Raw genomic sequence first — 21,044 nt, forward strand, 5'->3', positions numbered from 1 at the left:
TGAATTTTTGAATTAAAAGATATCTTCCAGATGAAACCAACTAGTTTAGAGACAACTACTGGTTTACTTTTGTACAAGTCTCTTCATACCTGGCTTTACAGAGCCAAGAAAAGTTGTGGTTTTTTGTTTGTTTGTTTTTTGTTTTTTCCACCACTTCTGTCATCTGTTTGACATGGTCATTTGGGGAAGTATGGTAAGAAATTAATGCTTCATATTGGGCTTCTACTTGGAAGGGGGTTTCAGTATCTGCACAGATAATCATCAGTGCTGCCCTATGACCCAAACTCCACAATAGTTTCTTAAACCTTAGCTCAAATGCACATCTATGGATGAGCCTCTGGCCCTTAAAGTCATTCATCTTTTACAGTTTGAACCACTATTCCATGAAGGCATAGTTTTTACTTGCACGCTCTGCAGTCTGGAAAGTGTTGGTTTACTGAGTGTTAGAACTCCCCTAAGCACTGGGACTTTTTTTTTTTTTTACAGTATTCATTGCAAACACTTAGAACACAACAGTCATTAATCATTGGCACTAATCACATCAAAAGAGTATTTAATATTGAGAATACTGACAAACTCACAGGGGGCAGACAGAAATTGTAATTTTATGACATATTTTTTTTTTGCTAGAAAGCTCAAACATTATTAATAGAAAAACATTGTCAGGCTTTCTTGGAATGAAAGACTCATTTTGTTTATTTCTGAGAATTTTTTTTTCAAACACCGAATTTGAATAATCTTAGTCTGCCAACTGTTCATTAACGTCAATATAGTATTCTTTGAGACAGGGATTTGGCTCCCATGTGGCTTGAAGCAAATCAGCTGACTGGATCTAAAGTACAAGGGCTACTTGGACACTGCCTGGTTTGCCACATGGGGTAGGAAAATGATGTGGCTTTGTGGGTTAAGAATTAATAAAATGAACACTCTTGTCCCTTACTAGAAACGCAGGGCTAGCATTGGCCTTATGGTGTGTGGTGATGGAGGAGATGACGGGATGTCTTTATTTTAATGTACACTAAGGTGCCAGCAGTTTGGCCAACATTTTTTTCCTCAAAATATTCATTTATTTATTTTATGTATATGAGTACACTGTAGCAGGCTTCACCCCAGAAGAAAGCATGGGATCCCATTGCAGATGGTTGTGAGCCACCATGTGGTGGCTGGGAATTAAACTCAGGCCCTCTGGAAGAACAAACAGTCAGTGCTGTTAACCACTGAGCCATCTCCCCAGCCCACCCCCGACATTGTTTTAGGACAGGTAGAACTGGTGGACAGGGACTTACATCTTACCATGGTTGTGAAGAGTTTTTGTCCTCTCGGATTTCACAGAAGACGACTCAAGGACCCAGAGGAGTGTGCAGGCTATACCATGAAAATTGCTGATCTAATCAGTTAACCAGGTTAATAATTTCTTACCTAATGCTTGCTGCTAGCTCTAAAGCATGTTCAAATATTATTCATCTTGGAAGAAAGTATAAGTTTATGTCTAACTCCATGTCACCTACTAGAGAGCATTGACTGTACTTCCCTGTTAGAACTAACTGTCCTTGGATAATCCTCTTGTGCACACATACATGCACACACACATGTGCACTAGCCTTTGTAGCCCATTGCAATATAGTTTCTATCTCCTTTCTCTTACTATGAATTACTCTCTTCAGGTTGCAGAAATGTCAGTCTTTGTGACTCCAGGTGACAAGCTCCATTCTGATTTTCTTTGACCCTTCTACATCTCCTGACTAGAGTGAGCACTTGGTCCATCATGATCAGTGCTGGGCACTGCTGTGCTGAATGCCCTCCACAGGACAGCTCATTGAATTCCAGGCAATGCAGTGTTATTCTAATCCCTTATTCTGGAAACCAGGAAAGCTGCCTACATAATGCATCTCTCAAATTGAAGTAGTCTTAAACCTGCCTCCTTACTGATCTTACCCATAATACTATGCCCTCTAGAAATCCCTTGTTTTCCTCCCTTTTACCTTTACTCTCCAGGTTTAGTCTCTTCTTATTTGGCTACTTCTTCTTAGTCTTCTTTGGTCCTATTATTTATTCAGTGACCAGTGAGATAGTTTGCTGTTAAGAGCATTTTTTGCTGTAGAAGACCCAGGTTGCTTCCTAGTAGGCATATGTGGCTCACAACCATCCATCAGCCATTTGGGGGAATCCAGTTTTCTGCAAGTACCAGGCACACATGCGGTGCCCATAAAAATCTGCAGGTAAAACATTCATGCACATAAAATATTTTCTAAATCTAAGCAAGTTAAAAAGGGATGTTTCATAACTCAAAACTTTTGAGTGTTTAAGATCATTTAGCTGGCATGTGTCTCCCCACACCTCAGATTTGCATTGCTGGAGAATGGGAGATTTGTACCTTTTGGCTTCTGAAAAATGCCCTAAAGCTTGTATCTAAGGTTCCCCTGTAAAGGCAGACGGGGGTGATGACAGAAAGGGATTAATAAGAGGCCACTTCCATTTAGTCTCTCCTTTTCCCCGACTGACTCTTATTTGTATTTTGGTACTGAGTTCAGGAACTGTGTCTTCTGACTTCCTTAAGGGTTAGTCAGCACTACCACCTAAATGCTCAGAATTTTAAAATCATGCACTGTAATTGCCTGCTTACATTTCTTAATTAAACTATGCATGCTGAAAAGGTGCGACAATGCTATTTTTGCTGTACACCCTGAAAATCTAGTATAGGGCCTGGTGCCTGGCACATTTTTATTATTTAATATTGATGAATAAACAAATATGGTGAATTTACAAGTGAGTTGGCCATTCCTGAGAAATGTGTCTTGAAGAGACAGATAAGTAGTATACTTAGGTATTCTAAAGATTTTAGGATTATTTTCATAGAAATAACGATTGGGGGTGGATTTGGGAACACCTCGGGTGGCTGGAGCTGTGTGACGATTGTGCAGTGATGAAGCCAGGTTTCAGGCCCTGTGGGGGTGGCTTTGGTAGCTGAGGAGGATTTGGTGACAGAGGCAGTAGAGGAGGAGAGAGAGGAGATGGAGGAGGTTTTGGTGGAGGTCAAGGTTGAGGCGGAAATGGTGGCTTCAGGGGCCGAGGAGGTGGAAAAGGAAGAAGCTAAAGTGGAGGCTTCCAGTCTGGTGGCAACCAGGTCGAGGTGGTGGCCAGAGAGACAAAAAAGGAAACAGTCAGAAAAGAATGTGATGGTGGAGCCACATAGGCATGAAGGTGTCTTTATCTGTTGCGGCAAGGAAGATGCTTTTGTTACAAAGAATCTGGTGCCCGGAGAATCTGTGTGTGGAGAGAAGAGAATCTCTATTTCAGAGTGAGTGACAAGATTGAGTACCGAGCCTGGAACCTCCTCTGGCCCAAGCTGACAGCAGCAATCCTGGGTGGCATAGAACAAATCCACATCTGGTCCACTCTCTCCCATGTCTCCATTTTCCTCTGCCCAGATGATCTGGTCTATGTCGTTGAGTTCTCCCACTGCTCTAGCCGTGACCTTATCAGCATGGCCAAGAAGAGGACCAACATTGTTTCTGTGATTGAAGATGCTTGGCACCCACACTACTACCGCATGCATATTGCAATGGTGAATGCAATCTTGGCTGATGTGGCCCAACCTGATCAAACCGGGATAGTGGCCCTGAATGCCCACATCTTCCTGCAGAATGGAGGATACTTTGTGATTTCCATTAAGGCCAACTGTATTGACTCCACAGCCTCGGCAGAAGCTGTGCTTGCGTCTGAAGTGAAGAGGATGCATCAGGACAACATGAAGCCCCAAGAGCAGTTGACGCTAGAGCCCTATGAATGGAACTACACCGTGGTTGTAGGTGTATATACAGGCCACCTCTCAAGTCAAATGACTGAAACTTAGAGTTGTCTGGATTGAAGAAACGTGTGTTGCCACTGTTGTATGTATTTTTTCCTATTAAGAGACTCATCTGTCAAAAAAAAGAGAAAAGAAATAATGATTGAAATTATTGGAATGAGTTAGATATTCTGGGCAAAGAAGAATAGGACACACTAGAACAATATCTTAGAGAATGGGAAACAAGAGCCAGTGAGGAACACGCAAATATATCAGTGAAAGATTGTGTGTGTGTATTTGAACATGTGTGTCTATGTGTGTGTATGTATGTGTGTGCAGATGTGTGGATCTGTGTGTATGTATCTGTGTGTATGTGTGCATATGTGTGTGTTTATGTGCCTGTGTATGTGTGTGTGTAGATGTGTGTCTCTGTGTGTGTATGTACGTACATATGTATGTATGTATATGTGTGTGCATGTTTGTGTGTGTAGATTTGTGTGTACATGTGTCTGTGTGTGTCTCTCTGTATGTATTTATGTATGTGTGTGTATGTGTGCATGTATGTATATGTATGTACTATGTGTGTGTATGTCCATGTATGTGCATGTATATGTGTGTGTATACTTGTGTGTATGTGTGTATGTCCATGTATGTGTGTGTGTGAACAAAGATAGCTTTTAGATTCCTAGGTTACAGGTGGTGCAGATACACTAAAGAGCATGAAGAAATGTTCTGCAGACTTGCAATCATGAAGTCGTTCAGTGATATTTGAAAAACCTGCTGTAGCTGAATAAGAATGAAGATCATCAGAAAGTGAGGAACAGGAGGGTGGGGCAGGGGTGAGGCTGAGGATAGACATAGATTATGGAGTTCAGAGGCTCTCAGTGAACTGTACACATGAGATACCCCTAGACAATGGTGACAACCAGGGCTTTCTGGAAACCTTCTCGAGGCTCCTGGTTCCAGAGGGTCTGGGATTCTGCAATTATTTAAAGCTTTATGGATGGTTAAATCTTCAGACAAAACTCTTCAGTGTATACCCATCATTTTATTATTTTTTTCTGGTGCAGCCATGAAGAAGATAAAGTGTTTAACCTTTTTTATATGTCTCCCAAACTAATAGGTCAAGGCCACAATCCTAAATGTGACTTTGGAAATAAAGCTAAATGGCACTGTAAAGAAAGGAGGTTTAATGTTCAAGAGCTGGAGTTTTAATAAGAAAAGGGAGACACCAGAGATGACCTGTCCACCTTTCTCCTTTTGCACTAATATAGAGCAAAGTCCATGTGAGAACCATGAGAAAGTGTCTGTCTACTGCATCCTGAGGAGAGGGGCTTCCCTGGACACCAGCTGTGCTAGACCTTGATCTTGTACTTTTATCATCCTGTGTCATGAGCAGCAAATGTCTGCCATGAGCTATCTAGTCTGATACTTTGTGATGGTAGCCTAAGATGACTCAAGATAAAACAGATGGTTCGCTTCCAGGATCCCAGAATCTAGCTAAGAGAGAGCAACTGAGTGAACCAGAGACAATGAATGAGGCTGAGACCATTGATTCTAGGTACAAATGAGGGACCTGGAATCTGGATCACAAGTGGCTGGAATTCGAGAAGGCAGGTCAGTATCTGAGAGAACCACATTCTAGCCTTCTCCTGTATTCCTTCATTTGATGGAAGTTGATTTTATAGGGTTCAGGTTTGTGTAATCCAGAAGTAGAAGTCTTGGGACAAGACTTAGATTTCCCATTTTTTTAAAAAAAATATCTCCTATCTCTATGCCATCTGCACCAGCAGTTCTGCATCTAAGTCATGCTTTATATATAAATAATACACTTATTGAAACCTTCAAGACTGTAAGCGTTGAGAAACCATTTTTCTCTGTGATTGGGTATCTACTTCTACCACCACAGTGACAGCAGCTGCCTGAAAATGACTGTATGATGATGTTTTCTCAAGATCATTAGGACATTCTTTTAATTAGTTTAAAATAGTTTGCAGGTAACCTTGGTTGGAAATAAGGTTATAATAAAATAGTGCATATATCTTTTCTATCTTTAGGGATCTGAGATAACATTTAACATTTAGCCCCTTTTGTTTTAGTTATGCTGCCTACTGAATATAGTAATGTTAGAAGAGAGATATAGAGATACTATATATTATAATATATATCAGAGATTCTATCTATCTATCTATCTATCTATCTATCTATCTATCATCTACCTATCTATCTGTGGATAGGAGTTAGTTCTGGTCCTCTTATTTAAATTTGAAAAATAGATTTTCGAGCAAAAAGAATTTGTCTAGTTGTTTTGTGGTTGACAGCTATAGATGCCTGCAAGGTTGTTTTCACTCTCAGCAGAAGGCATATATCTTAGTTAGGGTTTCATTGCTATGAAGACACACCACAACTAACACAACTCTTATAAAGAAAAATATTTAATTGGGGCTGGTTTACAGTTTCAGAGATTCAGTCCATTATTATCATGGGAAGCATGGCAGTGTACAGGCAGGTATGGTGCTGGAGGAGATGAGAGTTCTACATCTCAATTGAAGGCAACTGGGGTAGACTGTCTTCCACAGGCAGCCAGGAAGAGGGTCTCTTCTGCACTTGGCAGAGCTTGAGCATAGGACCTCAAAGCCCATCCCCACAGAGTTGCATTTTCTCCAATAAGACTACACCTTCTAATAGTGTTACTTCCATTGGGCTAATCATATTCAAATGAGGGAAGAAGAAGTAGAAGGGGGAAAAAACAAACAGGAGAAACAAGAAGCCACCGAGGGAGGGTGAGGAGAAGGAGGAAGAGGAGGAGGAGGAAGAGGAAGAGAAGGAGGAGAAAGAGGGAAGAGGAGGAGGAGGAAGAGGAGGAAGAGGAGGAGAAGGAGGAAGTGGAGGAGGAACATGGGGTGACTCATTTCAGAATGAGATAAGCTCTGATTTGGTTAGGATATGATTATGAAACCACAAGTTTAAAGCACTTAAGATTGGGGTCTTAGCCCACCTGGCTTGATTGTGCAGGGGGTAGTTCCTCATTGTGAATTCCCAGAAGTTTGTTTCCATGCAGGCGGGGTCTCCTGTGGAGCTGATTGTTCATGCACTGTGAAACTCTCTTTCAATTACTGAAATCAAATTTTTCCCCATGCCTCAAAGCAGAGACCATTCTGAAGCCTTTGAAAGCAATTTTTCATTTGATTTCTTTGTAAACTGACACATCACTGTTTACTCTCTGATGGAAAAGCTGCTTTTATAGTGTGTTACCAAGGGTGCCTTTTCTTCCCTCTCACCCCCTGACACTTTTAAGGTGGATTCTGTGACCCTTTGCATGCTCTGAGGCCCTCCGTGAGAACCCCCAAATTACTACCTGAGTATGATGTGTGTGACAGAGTGAAAATAATGGAATATAATAGCAATAATTATTACTATTTAATTTTTTGACAGAATTTTTTTCTTAGCTCATGCTAGCCCAGAATTTATTATATAGTTCAGGCTAGTTAAACTGACAGCAATCCTCCTATCTCAGACTCCTGAGTTCTAGAATCACAGGTACAAGGCTTCATTCATTCATTCATTCATTCATTCTCTCCCCTCCCCCCTTTGGCAGAGGAGGGGATCAAACCCAGGGCTTTGTGAATGCCAGACAAGCACTCTATCATTAAGCTCAGTTCCATCCTTTAACTGGGAGACACTCCTCCCCTACTCCTTCCAGTGCTCACCTTGAACTGGTTATACTAATTACTTTGTCAGTCTGCTTGATTGGAAGCTTCAAAGAAATAGGCACATTGCTTTGAAAGAGTATTTATTTATTTACGTATATAGGTTACTTACTCAAAGTCTTATTTCCCAATTTAAATTGTTTGTAAATTAAGGGTACTCCTCCTATAATCTCTCATTTGTAAGAAAAAGGAGTCTTTTCTTCTAGTGATGAACACTAAATTCTCTTAATTTGTCAGAAAAAAAGCCCTTATGCTTGTAATTATCAGCTCACTGTGAGGTGTGTGTGTGTGTGTGTGTGTGTGTGTGTGTATAGCTGTAATGCAAGCGAGATCTATTTTGCTCTATAGCTAGTTTACCAATAAAAATTACAAAATATGACAATTCTGTAACTTTTTAAATTTATACATTTTTACCATTTAAACATCTGTATTTAGTAATCTTTAACTTTAGTCTCACATTGATAGCAAAACAAATCTATTTCCTGGAACCTCAAAAACCATGTAACATGGCAAGGGCCTTGGCTCAATGGAAAACTGTATATGTAGCACTCTAGATCAATTTCCAGCCACTGCCAGCAACACAGACAGATGAAATATATGGCAGATGCTAAGAAGTATGCCTTCTGTCTAGTCATAGAGGAGAATGGAGAATTGTTGGAGATGTATGGCTCTAGGGAGCCTGTCTTAGGGAGGCTTTCCCTGGCCCCAAGAGTGAGTTCAGCACAGCTGGTATAGGTCTCTGTCCCTGTTCCTGTGAAGGCCAGAAGGCATGCTGGTGGACAAGCAGCTCTCAGAGTGGGTGACCTGGCTCTCAGGGATATTGCAGGGCATTTGCACAGTCATGTAGGAAGTTTGTTTCAGGCTTAAACTGTGTGGCCAGCATTGTGCCTGAGTCCTCAGAGTATCTAGGTATAAAATGTAGGTATCAGTCAATGGCTAGCAGCTGTTTCATATTTTTTATCTGTGTTTTAATTTACATTTAAAATAATGTTTAAAGAAAACTGTTATGACCTGTAGAGTCACAGGCTCCCAGAGCCATGAGACTGCATAGCTATGATGCAGAGTTGTAGAATTGATAAGATCTGAGTATCACTGGTCATTTTCCTTACTTCAGATGAAATGGCATCCCAGAAGAATGGGGAGATGACTCTGTCAGCACAGTGCTTGTCACAAAAGCTGGGGACCTGAGGTTAAATACCCAGCACCTAGGTAAAAAAACTCAGTGTGATGTCCCATAACCCAGAAATTGGGGCCATTGAATGGCTGATAAAGGAGAATCCTTGGGACTTGCTGGAAAGTCACTCTAGCCGAATCAGCAAGCCCCAGGTTCAGTCAAAGAGCCTTTTTCAAAAGAGTGGAGAGGCATGAAAGACGATGAGCTATGTAACCCCTGGCTTTTACAGATACCTATATACACACCAATAAAGTACACACACATGGAAGTTCATTGTTGAATATAGGATTGTGCCTCTAACTTGAGTTCATTATAGGACTTAAGTCTATCCTGTTTTGTGATTTGGGGGTTGTACTGATATGGTTTCCTACATCAAAACACTGTGGAGCATTTGGCAAAGAACAGCTCACGCCTTCTTAGTTTTCACTTGCTCTTCCGCATACTTCAGGTCCTTTCAGCCTTACTTCTGGAATTTCTTATCTATTGCTATGGCATGAATTTGCCCTGTTGTTCCTTCAACTTGCTATGCAGTTAGTCATGAGACAAGCTTTTCTTTAAGCTACCATTGTTACACAAATGTTCACTGAGCTTTATCTGTGGGAAAATAGCCAGTCATGACTCTATCCCTGGAGTTAAGTGTATGTAAGGTCTTTTCTGTCATTACTCTGTGATGGCATTATGGAAGAAAACAGCCCATTAAAAACAATATATAAGGAAAATATAATGGAGTTGATTTTAGCTAAGGTTGGAATTTAGTGCTGTAGTAATCTGAGCCTTTGGTAGCTACTTTCTCACTTATCCTATTGGGAAAGACAGAAAAGAAGGTGTCTTCGTTTTACATGAATAGAGCATTATATATATATTCTATGAAACAAAAGCAACAATTGGTAAACATTTGGGGGGGAGAGGCCAGGATGGCCAAATTGGAGATGCTAGGGCAATATCCACATTATGCTCACTACATCCAAGTAGCTATCCTGCAGGGCATGAACCTGGTCACTGCAGGCTACCCTCAAGCCTGTGCCAGTCCATCCACAGGGCTAAGAAGAAGAGCGCACCATGAAGCTAAATCACATTTGGAGACAGGATGTAACAAAGCGAGGATTTTGAGGTTTACTGGTCAGCATTCCAAATTTGGAAAGAAAAAAGTTACTCTTTTGTTCAGTGTTCAAGTTGGGATTTTTCCCTGCAGGAGACAGTCATGGGCTGACTGGACTTGAATGTCACTGGAAAAGGAAGAACTCAAACCAGCCACCAACAGGACCAGAGTGCCAGGTTTCCTGGAAACATCACCCAAACCCAAAAATTTCTCAGAATTTTCAGAGGCGCCAAAGGACTGTTTGCATTTCAATGGGTATGTTCTGAAAGGCCTGGAAAGTTCTTAGCTTTGCTTTCTCACTGGAAGGCAAGACCCACTGCCATGAAGAAGAGACAGCACCCTTGGAGTAGCTTCATGAAAAGCCAAGAAAAGGGACCTCTGGGACATTTTAATTGTTTAATTCTTGGCTACAGAGACAAGACGAAGGGGATCAGGCCATGACAGTGAGTAGAAAGCAAAGCCCTGTTAGCTTTACAACAAAAGCAGCCAATGGTGTCAACCACCTTGCATTTGCCTGTTTTGAAAGAAAGATGGAGCTTTCTAGGTTTAAAGAAATATAGTTGCAATGCTGCAATAGAACAATGATTTCCCAACCCATAGAATCTTTTCTTTCTTTCTTTCTTTCTTTCTTTCTTTCTTTCTTTCTTTCTTTCTTTCTTTCTTTCTGTCTGTCTGTCTGTCTGTCTGTCTGTCTTTCTCTCTCTCTCTCTCTCTCTCTCTCTCTCTCTCTCTCTCTCTCTATTGGATATTTTCTGTATTTACATTTCAAATGTAACCCTTTCCTGGTTTTCCTCTCTCCCAGAAACACCCTATCACATCATTTAACCTTTTCGTATGCTACAAATATAAATATTCTGTGAGTTCCATTGCATGGAGGACACCAGGCTTGGAAAAATTATCTCGGAGAACCACATTTAATGCTATTTCTAGTTAAGGCTTGGAAATATTTTAGGTAGATGTATAGTTAAGAGTCAAAATTTGAAAATATTTTGAATTAGTAGACAAAATATTTGGTCCATTAAACCTTAAATTTTAGGTCTGATTTGGGGAGCACTGAAGTTTAGAAATAACTTCTACATTATAGGATGTCCATTTGTTCTTTAAATGGATTGATCCCTAAATTACACGTCAGAGCTGACACACCCATTTTACACAGAAGTCTGAATATCTCCATTTCCTTCCTGAGTTGTTCAAGTCAGTGCCCACATCACCATCCCCACCACAGAGGCTTGCCTAGGCCTGAGAGAGACCTGAGAGACAATCCCTTCACCATGATATTTTCTTAGGAAAAAACAGAAAGAATCTGGCAGGAGAAATGACTCGCCTATAAATAGATGTAGGTTAGCCCAGACTGGGTTTCCCACCTTGCAGTCTAGAGCTTTCCCTGAGTTACCATAACCTGTTCAGTTTCCTCCTTACAATTCTTTCTGTATAACCTGAAAAAGGAACTGTCTGTGGACACTGCTTTGATCATGTCATTTTTTTACTCAAAATTTCCCAGTATGGGTGGAGCAGTGGCTCAGTGGTAGGAAATGATTGCTCTTGCAGATGACCTGGGTTTGTTTCCCAGCATTCTTATGGCGTGGTTCACAACCATCTGTAAGAGTTTTGTAGAGGAGCTCTGATGTCCTCTTCTGGTTTCCCAGGGCACCAAGCACACATATTGGACATACCCAAACATATATGTAGGCAAAACACTCACACACGTAAGATGAAACAAAATACTTCTTAAAAAAAGGAAAAGCAGTGAGCACATCTCTATGGACCACTGAAAACATCACCACTCCTAAGCCAGTGTAAGTTCCCCAACCAATCCCTTTAATCAGCTGTCTACTCTCCTAAATCCACCCACATTCCTGACAATATGCAATAGTTAGCTGCTCAGGAAGCAGCCGCTCTATGCTTCCTCTGAAATATGCCATTTTCCTATATTGCATTGCTCTCTCTTGCTTTTAAGGATTTTTTTCCCCTAGTCCTTAGTAGGAACTCAATTCAGGCTTCAAAATGCAGCTTGAATGACATTTCCTTAGCATATTACCCTTAAATTTCTCCATGCATGGATGCCCTCCTTGGTCCTTTAAATTGATTTAAAATTAATTTAAAACTTTCTTTCATGCTATTGTATGACATTTATCATAGCTGGAGCATTTGGAATTTGTAGTCTTCTTTCCACATTGTACATCTTCAGTAGAGGATATTTTTTTATATGCCCATCACCTGTATGGTCTGTGTATAAAAGAATGGACTAGATTATCTTTTAGAAATTAAATATACTAGAAAATGTAAAAAAATATATATATTATGCCAGGTAGAGTATAAGTGTCCATTTTCTCTGTGGAAATATATTATTCACTTTTGGAAAGATCATGATAAAATCAATGTTACTTTATAATTTTAGGCGATATTAGGTTTTAAAATATTCATATGAAAGATGAAAAACAGGGTTAACAGTTTTAGGATGATTTTAATGTAGTTTGACAGGATGGTTTTCTTGTATGTCCTCTGACAAGTCTCCCTGTGTCATGGGCTAGGTATATGTGTATCTCCAGGAGGAGGGCTACATCTCAGCAGCTCATGACAGTGAGAGACAGGTGCAAGTCCTAATGTGCTGCTGATGTCTTCTTTACTACATGTCTGTAATGCTACTCCATTTTTCATTGTTGTGACAAAGTACCTGAAGAAATGAATGTGTAAGGAGAGAGGGTTTACTTTAGGTAACAGCTTTAGAAATTCTAGCTCATGTTCACTTTGGCCATCTTTTGTGCCTGTGCCAAGGCAGTCCCCTGTGGCTAGGAGACTGTGACAGAACACACCTGCTCACTTTGACAGCAAGATGGGGAGAGAGTGCTAGCCCAGTACCTCCTTCTTCAAAGGCATGTCCCTCCGACTGGGTCCAATCCCTTACAGGCTACGTTCTCACCTAGTATCTCCAGGCTGCCACCAAGCCACAAGATGAACCTATGAGGGAATGTTTAAGATGACAACTGAAGTACTTGTCTTTCCCTTCAACTGCCAACCCTTGACGACCCCAGGGTCACTTCATACACAAAAGCTGTTGCTGTGCACAGGCAGCTTAGGTGGCATCCTTAGTGTAGACACCAGCCTTGATATGCTACTTCTAAATCAGATCCTGAGTGAGGCTGCATTGCTACTGGGGAACCCTAAGGCTGGGCTCTCTTCTGAGCCTGTTTTCTTACCCTGATTTGACTTTAAATCATTAGTAACCATTACCACAACAAGGGAGCTACTCTGATAGCTCACCACAGTCCATGGAGAAGGTGTTTTCCTCTATAACCAAGCGCCTAGAGAACACCGAGTTTTATGTGGCTAAGCCTTTGCCTCCATTTAGAAGAATATAGCTTATGACGGAATATGCAGGAAAACCCGATGAGAGTGGTGGATTCGATGCTTTGGATTCCCAGCTTAAGAACCAAAGGGAATCAGTAGTCTACACTACCAGAAGTGCTAGTTCTCCATTACAAACCAAACTAGACAAGATCAGACCAGACCAGACCAAAGCAACCAAACCAAACAGACAAAGCAGGTGACAAGTCTTTCACAGAGTTTAGTCACAGGGCTAAGATTTCAGGAAACTATAACCAAAGCCTAATTCTATGAGTAAGTTACACAATGAATAACTTATCTTCAATGGGAACTTTAGTTGAGAACTAGAGGCATGCAGAAGTTGTGGTGGAGAAATACAGGCATATTAGCATGAAGCTGAGGATCTTATCTGTGATACCCTGCATTGTGCTGAGACCCTTTAACCCATGTGAGCAGTTTGTTTTCCTTTTATTTCTACATATGTAGGAATGTTACTGAGAATGGATCCAAGACTATGAGATCAGTGCCGGTGAGATAGCTCATTGGGTAACTGTGCTTGGTGCTCAAACCTGACAGTCTGAAACCCGCCCCAGAAACCCACAGGAAGATGGAGAGAAGAGAACAACTGTACAGCGCTTTCCTCTGACTTCTGCATGTGAATGGTGCTACACACCCACATAACATGTAAATACACTCAACAATAATAACTAGAATTTAATAAGAGTCCAGACCACAGCAGTATCATGAAGTTTGATTGTACTGAAAAGACTCAGTAGTGGAGCTCCAGTGGAAATGTCACTACCTTTAATACTGGAATGACTCCCATGGGACAGTGTGTTATCAGGTGGCCATACCCATGGTGCTGGGGTAAAAAGAATGTTGTCTGTTGCAGCAAGGGTCAGAGTAGGAGAAGAATAGGTTGTGCTTTCTCCTCTCGGCACATTTTCATGCAGCAGAGGTTTAACCGGATCTGCTTGGTGAGTAGATCAAGTTCCAGATAACCCCATGTATAATCCCATCTGTAATCCCATGTATAACCTCCATGTATAATGAATCCCATGTATAACCCTACGTATAACCCTTGTGTATAACCCCCATATATAACCACCATATATAATCCCTGTGTGTAACCTTCATGTCTGCTACTTTAGCCACAGTGTTTATAAATTCACTAGGGGGGCAGCCAGACTAGCAGCTCCAGTCCTCAAAATATGTTCCCTCACTTTCTGTGGTCTCTGGTCTCTGACTTTCACAAGGCTAAAAGGAGAACAACACAGGTATCAGTCTCTCCTGGGGTCATAGTTCACTTTACGAGATTATGATTTATCCTTATTCTTGGAATTCTGCGTGTAGTTTTCCTTTTCAGCTGCCTGTCTTATCTAGCAGCAGACATCTGAGCACAACTGTTCACAATCTTTTTAAAAGACCCACCCAATTGTATAAAATCAAATTCCTTTAAAGGTCCTCTCACTGGTATATATTCAAAGCATATAGTGACTTACTGAGGCTTTTTAGTGTCTCTTAGGTAAACATTTCTCCTGAAAAAACCATGAAATCCAACCTAATAAATCCCAAGTCTCCAGGCAGAGTAAACATATACTTTGTTACTTGCACACTGTAAGTAATGGAAAGAGGAAGCCTGGAGCCTTGTATTGCAGCTATTACAGACATAATGCTGCCATTCAGTGTGTTACTTCATCTTGAAGGACAATGCCCCAACCTGTAACCTGGACTAGGATAGTACCAGAGTCTTGACCATACTATTATATCATTTGTTAGCTGCTTCTAAGTCGAGCAATGCCTGGTTCCTTCAGTGGTTTTGGACCTCATAGTTCTACAACATCCTGAAAATTTTTACCATACAACTAGGCCTTTGGTGCAGGCAGTGTTGGAAATGAGGCATGTTGGTAAATCAAGCTTTGTATATGAAAGGGCGTTGGCAAAGAAGATGGGATAAAGGGAAACTATATGTGAAGTAGATAGAAATTTCTAATAGGGCCAACGGATGATCCATCTAGGCTGAAGTCAAGTGTAATCAAATGATATTAAATTGATGTCTGGTCCTTGTTGAAAGCAAGCAGGGCATTCAGTAGTAGGCATAGCTGTGTGGTAGTCAGCATTCTTTCACTGAAAAAAAAATACTCATAACAATGAACTCACTAAGAACAAAAGTTTATGTTGGTCATGGTCTTGGAGGGTCCAGTCTAAGATCAAAAAATCCCATTTATTTGGGTCTCTGGTATGTGGGGTGTATCATGACAGGAAAAGTGGTGACTCCATAGGCTGAGCAAATAAGGGTGACTGAGAAGCTGGGGTCCCACAACCACCCTGACAAGTAAACTTCCAGTAATCCAAGAGTCTTCTACCAAACCCCTCTTCCCTATCCCATTAGTGCCATCCTGGAGAAACAATCTTTAACACAGACCTTTAGGGCACTTTTGTACACCTATGACAATCTGTTCTAGTAAGAAAAACGTAGCTTGTTCCACCCCTACTAACTTAATAGGTTTATTGCCATAGCATTGCTGAGGCATAGCTGAGTGGCTACTCTGCCCATCTGGTTGTTGAGAGAGTCTTAGGTAGTAGATGCTCTTAAGAAATAAAAAGATGTACAATGTGAGCCCATTGTCATAAGTTCATATATAGACCTCCTCCCACATGTTTTCTTTACATTCATTGTCCATGCTCAGTATTAAATGCTTTCTTTCTTTTCTTTTCTTTTTTTTTTTTAAATACCAGACTATTGGTTGTTATCTGGGACTTTCACATATACCTCTCCCAGACCCCCTTTCCCTCTATGCAGTAGATGGTGGGGTATATGTCCTGCCTTCTTTGGTGTCTGCTATAAAGTTCTTATGCCACTTTTCTTTTGAACTGTTCCTGTAAGGCTAGAGCTGGTGTATGCCCACATATCACATTAACTCAACTGTGAACTAAGCCTAGGTAATTTTCTACTTCCTTGATTGTTCACAGGGAAACACCCTTCAAACCAGATGTTCAAGTTGATGGTGAGGCATTCATGCAATAGCGGCAGGTGATATGGGAATACGGGTCACTTATCAGTCACCTATTTATGTGATATGAAATCCCTGGGACATCTAGATCTGATTATAAACATGATATTCTTGTTTTGCGTGTGCACCCTATGATTGTGTGGTACCACTTCCTTCTCCATAGGAAGCTCTGATGAGAGAGGCACTTTATATCCTATGATTGGGTGCATTTCCAACACTATTGTATTTATTACTTTTCTCTTTGTTCTGACACAATATACCTAATAAAAGCAACTTGAAGATAGGAGCGTTTATTTTGGCTCATACTTTGAGGGTATAGTTCACCACAGTAGGGGAGTCATGGCTGCAGGGTTGTGAAGCAGTTGGCCACAGTGCATTTGAAGGTAGAAAGAGGGCTGGGAGGACTGCTCATGCTCAGCTTGCTTTCTCCTTTCTTAGTTCAGGATTCGAGCTTTCGAAATGGTGCCAGTCACATTAGGGAGGGCCTTACAAATTTGATCCAGTCTCGAAACTGTCACAGAGATACCCAGAGGGTTGACTCCTAGGTGATTGTAGATCTTGTCAATTTGACAATCAGTAACCACTGAAGATACTAAAAACTTGGTTTCTTAAAATTGAGAGTGGTCTTGTATTGCTGAAGACAAGCCTCTATTCTCTAATTTGAGAGGTATATACTTCAGTTCTCTTACTGGCACTTTCTGGAAATCCCAGGGCAGGCATTTAGCTCATTACACAAGTCGAGTGTTCAAGTTTGGGTCAGTGCTCATCCAAAGCCCAGTATTCTCAAGGCTTTTTCACCAGCCAGAATGTGTATAGGCAGATGGCAAAACCGTTTAGGAGGCGGAGCTTAGTGTGAAGAAGTTACCTCTTTGGAAGTTTAGTATTGTGATATTAGAGGAGATACTGTGATCTTCTAGGCCCGCCTCTCTTTTGTTTCCCAGCAGTCACGAGGAGGGAAGTTCATCCTACCAGGTGTCTTCGTTTCTTACTGCTTTGGCACAGATGCAAAGGGAAATAATCAACAGACCATAGGTGGTATTTCTCAAAATCATGAATCAAACAAACCATTCCTTTGTCAAGTTGATTATCTTAGGGACTGTCTTAGTGTGATAGAAAGCTGACTAATAAGCTCTCAGTCCAAGCTTACTTGGTAGCTTGGAGTCAACAAAGAGTCTTGTGAGTTAACATGAATTAAACCATATTCACTCCCTAAAAAAATCTAGAAAGGCTCTCCAAGATTTGCACTGCTTTCTTTTTTGGCAGAGACAAGAGGCCCAAGAACCTCTTATCATTTACTAAGAAAGAATGCTTTAGGCTTCCTATGTTATGTGTGTGCCCAAAAACTTTCCTTGATGAGGCAACTAGTAAATGTCCATATCATTAATCTCTCATTATCTTCCCCAGACATCTGGCGAACTTGGCATTTCCTGTGTCACAAAACAAATTAAATGCTATCAACATAGTCAGCCAATGTGATGACCGTCTTAACATCAAGAAAAATCAAGATTCCTATGGACCATTGTTGCGGGAAATATTAAAAAATGAACCCATCAGTTCTCCATGGGGCCGGATCACACTCCTGCACTCTTGCAGCTGCCGTCAACTCTCTCCATCTAGCCCCTACAGCATCTGGCTCACTTGCCTCAGGAGCAACTAGTTCTTCCTCAGCGTAAATTCCACATTCCGGTAACTAAATGGAACCACCAACCTCAAGGTTGGATAACACAATACCCACTAACCTGGTAAAATCAGGACTCTTAAAGCTTAATTAACTAATCAGATTTATATATCAACAATATCATAATTTATAAGATGCCAACACAACAACTTCAGAGTCAATTGACAATGACAAAAGCTTTATCCTAATTAATCTAACCTTCCAATACCATGACTACTTCTGGTTGGTAAATGCCACTTGGGTTCATGTCTGCAACCATCTTCCTTCTCCTTTCCTCTTCCTCTTCCTCTCTCCCCTGAGACACTCTGTCTCTGCAACTCTTAGCAATGCCTCCCTTTTGCCTGTTCAATCACAGGCCTCCTCTGCACTAATGTAATTGGACAAGGAAAATCCTGCAACATATCACCCCTTCTGTTTAATTAAATTAAAAAAAAACACTTTCTTTCAAAATAAACTTTGAGCACAGCTATTATCATTTTGTAATTTATATGGTATAAGATAGACCTAACACCCAGTCTAACATTTTCGCCAATAAAATTGAACACTGCCCTCTATCCTAACTTAAAAATTCTGTACCTGGCTGTGTCCCAGCTTCAGATAGAATGCCATCTGAAAACCATCCTCTCAAATCTATTCTCTCAAAGTAAATAGCCTGGGTTGGCTAATGAGACTATAAGTCTTCAACCCCATCAGAAATTCAAGAATGACTGATGTTAACTGAAAATATATAGGAAGCCTAACACAGCTTCCAAAACTTAGCCAATTTATAGAGACCGCTGATCACCTGGGCAGTCCCTTACTTCAGAATGTTGAAGCATTGGTCTTCAGCCTCTGGTACAGAGCCATCTAATAGACCTTAGAGAAACAGGATTTTAGGACTAGCCTATTTTGTCTTGGCAGGACCAAACTGTCCTCACCTATAATTGTGTTCTCTCTTTGGGCAGTATTATGTCTGTAGATGAAATGAGTCCATTCTTGCCTAGTGGCTGTCTTTCCACAACTGGAGTAACTCATAGATGCTCAATTTCTTCTTTGAATCCAAGACAGGGAAAGCTGTCAGGATCAGACTAGTCTCAACAACAAGTGAATAAATAACATTAAATGTCACATTCTGTGGATTTTTGACATTTTTGAAAACCAACTATCTATGTAAAGTAATCTGGACAGTTGTCCATTAACTACTCTCAACTATTTCGGATTAAAATATCTGAAAATACTCTAACAAAACTCAGAGCCATGAATTTGCCATTTGGCCCTAAACTCACAGGCTTAAACATCTCAGATCAGATTAAAATAACAGTTATAGAAGGACTGAGTCTAATCCTGTATTTACAAAATTTTGTATTTATAGAAGAAATTTATACCAATGAAACCCTTGATTTTGCATCAAAATAAATTATGTACCAGTTAAGAAATTATGACTTCAGCTTAGTAACAATTAAAGAGTTTCTACCAAATGAGATTATGGCTATGCAATCAATTCTAGCTATCCCTTCCTGTTCACAACAAAAGGCAACAGAGTTTACACTGAACAGAGCAAGAGAGTGAATATTCTGTTCTTTGTGTGAAAGTGATTTGGTTATGATCCTTCCTATAGAAGGAAGGAGAAATCCTTATAAGCCAGATGTCATAGACTGCATGGAATTGTGCAAGGTCACCTTGTCTGAGCAGATGACATTTGGCAGATCACAGCAACCATTGACTAAGTTGCAATGGGGAACACAACCCTGGAATCAAATGAGGCCTTTTAGGAGAAACCTAAAATGTCTGCACATGGCACTGTTTATGACTTAGCATCTGGGACAAGATTACAATAAGTTCCAAGGCATTCAAGGCCATATGTGCTTTAATGCCCTGATGTCACATCTAACGAGACCAAAATAAAGCCCTGGCCTTTCCTAGGTTTATTTATCTTAGTTATAAACTCCAGAGCAGTGGGTGCTGGGGGAATAAAGAGGGATTGGGAGAAAACCCACGTCCCACCAGAGTTCTGGTGTTCTGGGTGGGTGGACGTGCAAGGACTGCTGCACGATTTCCATGTGGCCCTGGGTGGGTGTCTGGCTGTGTGAAGCCATGGACCCCAGCTTGGCAGGTGGTAGACAAGGGGAAATCTTAGGTATCAGGTTCTTGGGCATCTCACGCTGGACACTGTAGAAGAGCTAAGAACAGAATGTGGGCCCTGGGGGAGGCTCGGTCAGCTCCGGAGCCCTAGAGAGGAAAGGGCGGGGGGCGGGCACTGAATGGTTCTCATGCAGGCAAGAGTCCTTGGTCCTAATGGGCCTCTCTTTCCACTTTATATGCCTCAGTACAGGGGAAGGACAGGGCCAAGAAGTGGGAGCAGGCGGGTGGGGGAGTGGGTGGGTGGGGGGGCGTGTGGGTGACTTTTGGGATAGCATTGGAAATGTAAATGGAATAGATACCCAATTTAAAAACAAAACAAAACAAAACAAAACAAAAAAAGAGTCCTGGTCCTGTCCGTGGCTGGAGCACAGGAAGGCCTTCGGTGGGTGATTAGCTGGGACTCATTAGGGGAAAGCCTATCCCATTGTTCATGCACAGCGGGCCTTGATGAGCAGAGACAGTCTATGATTTTAGAGCTTTATTATAGAAAGCAGGGGGAAAGAGAGAAGGTAGAAAGAGAGAGAGGGAGAGGCCGGCCATGGCCGTGTGGAGAGGGTTGGGGTGGGGGGGGGGGAGAAAAGGAGGGCTAGAGAGTAAGAAAGCTTAAAGAGAGTGAGGAGGGGCCAAGCAGCCCCTCTTATAGTGGGCTGGCTATCTTGTTGTTGCTAGGTAACTGTGGGGGTGGAGTCTAGCCAGAGTGCCAGAAGCTTGGGACATTGTATGTGTGACTGATAGCCACAGATCTCTCCTGTGGGGGATATGGAGGCAGTAACTTTGACAGGAGCCAGGGGTCCAGGAGACATGATCAAACACCTTCTGTCCAAAGTAGGTGGAAATTACCACCCACTGGGTCCCTCCGGGGCTCAAGACCTAAGCTCGATTGGAGACCAGGCTGTCTGTGTGCAGTCCACTGCCCCACAATAAGCTCAAATATAGAGGAGATAAGAGAGGGTCTAAAAACCCTTTGAACTCACTGAGAAACAGATATAGGCATGGGATTTCACATATCATATGAGCCCCAACTAATATATCAAAATATCATCAGTAGGATCCTGATGGCACAATGGGTGTATTAATGTCAGTTCACAAATTCTACCTTACAAAAAAATCTGTATATCTTCACATTGTGTGGCGTCA

The 21,044-nt window shown here is 41.3% G+C and overlaps 1 pseudogene; it reads left to right on the plus strand.

The window, feature by feature from the left end:
* Gm7650 (predicted gene 7650) lies at nucleotides 2,924-3,817 on the plus strand (annotated as a pseudogene).

The sequence above is a fragment of the Mus musculus genome, chromosome 18 (genome assembly GCF_000001635.26).
Source record: "Mus musculus strain C57BL/6J chromosome 18, GRCm38.p6 C57BL/6J".
Taxonomy (NCBI): domain Eukaryota; kingdom Metazoa; phylum Chordata; class Mammalia; order Rodentia; family Muridae; genus Mus; species Mus musculus.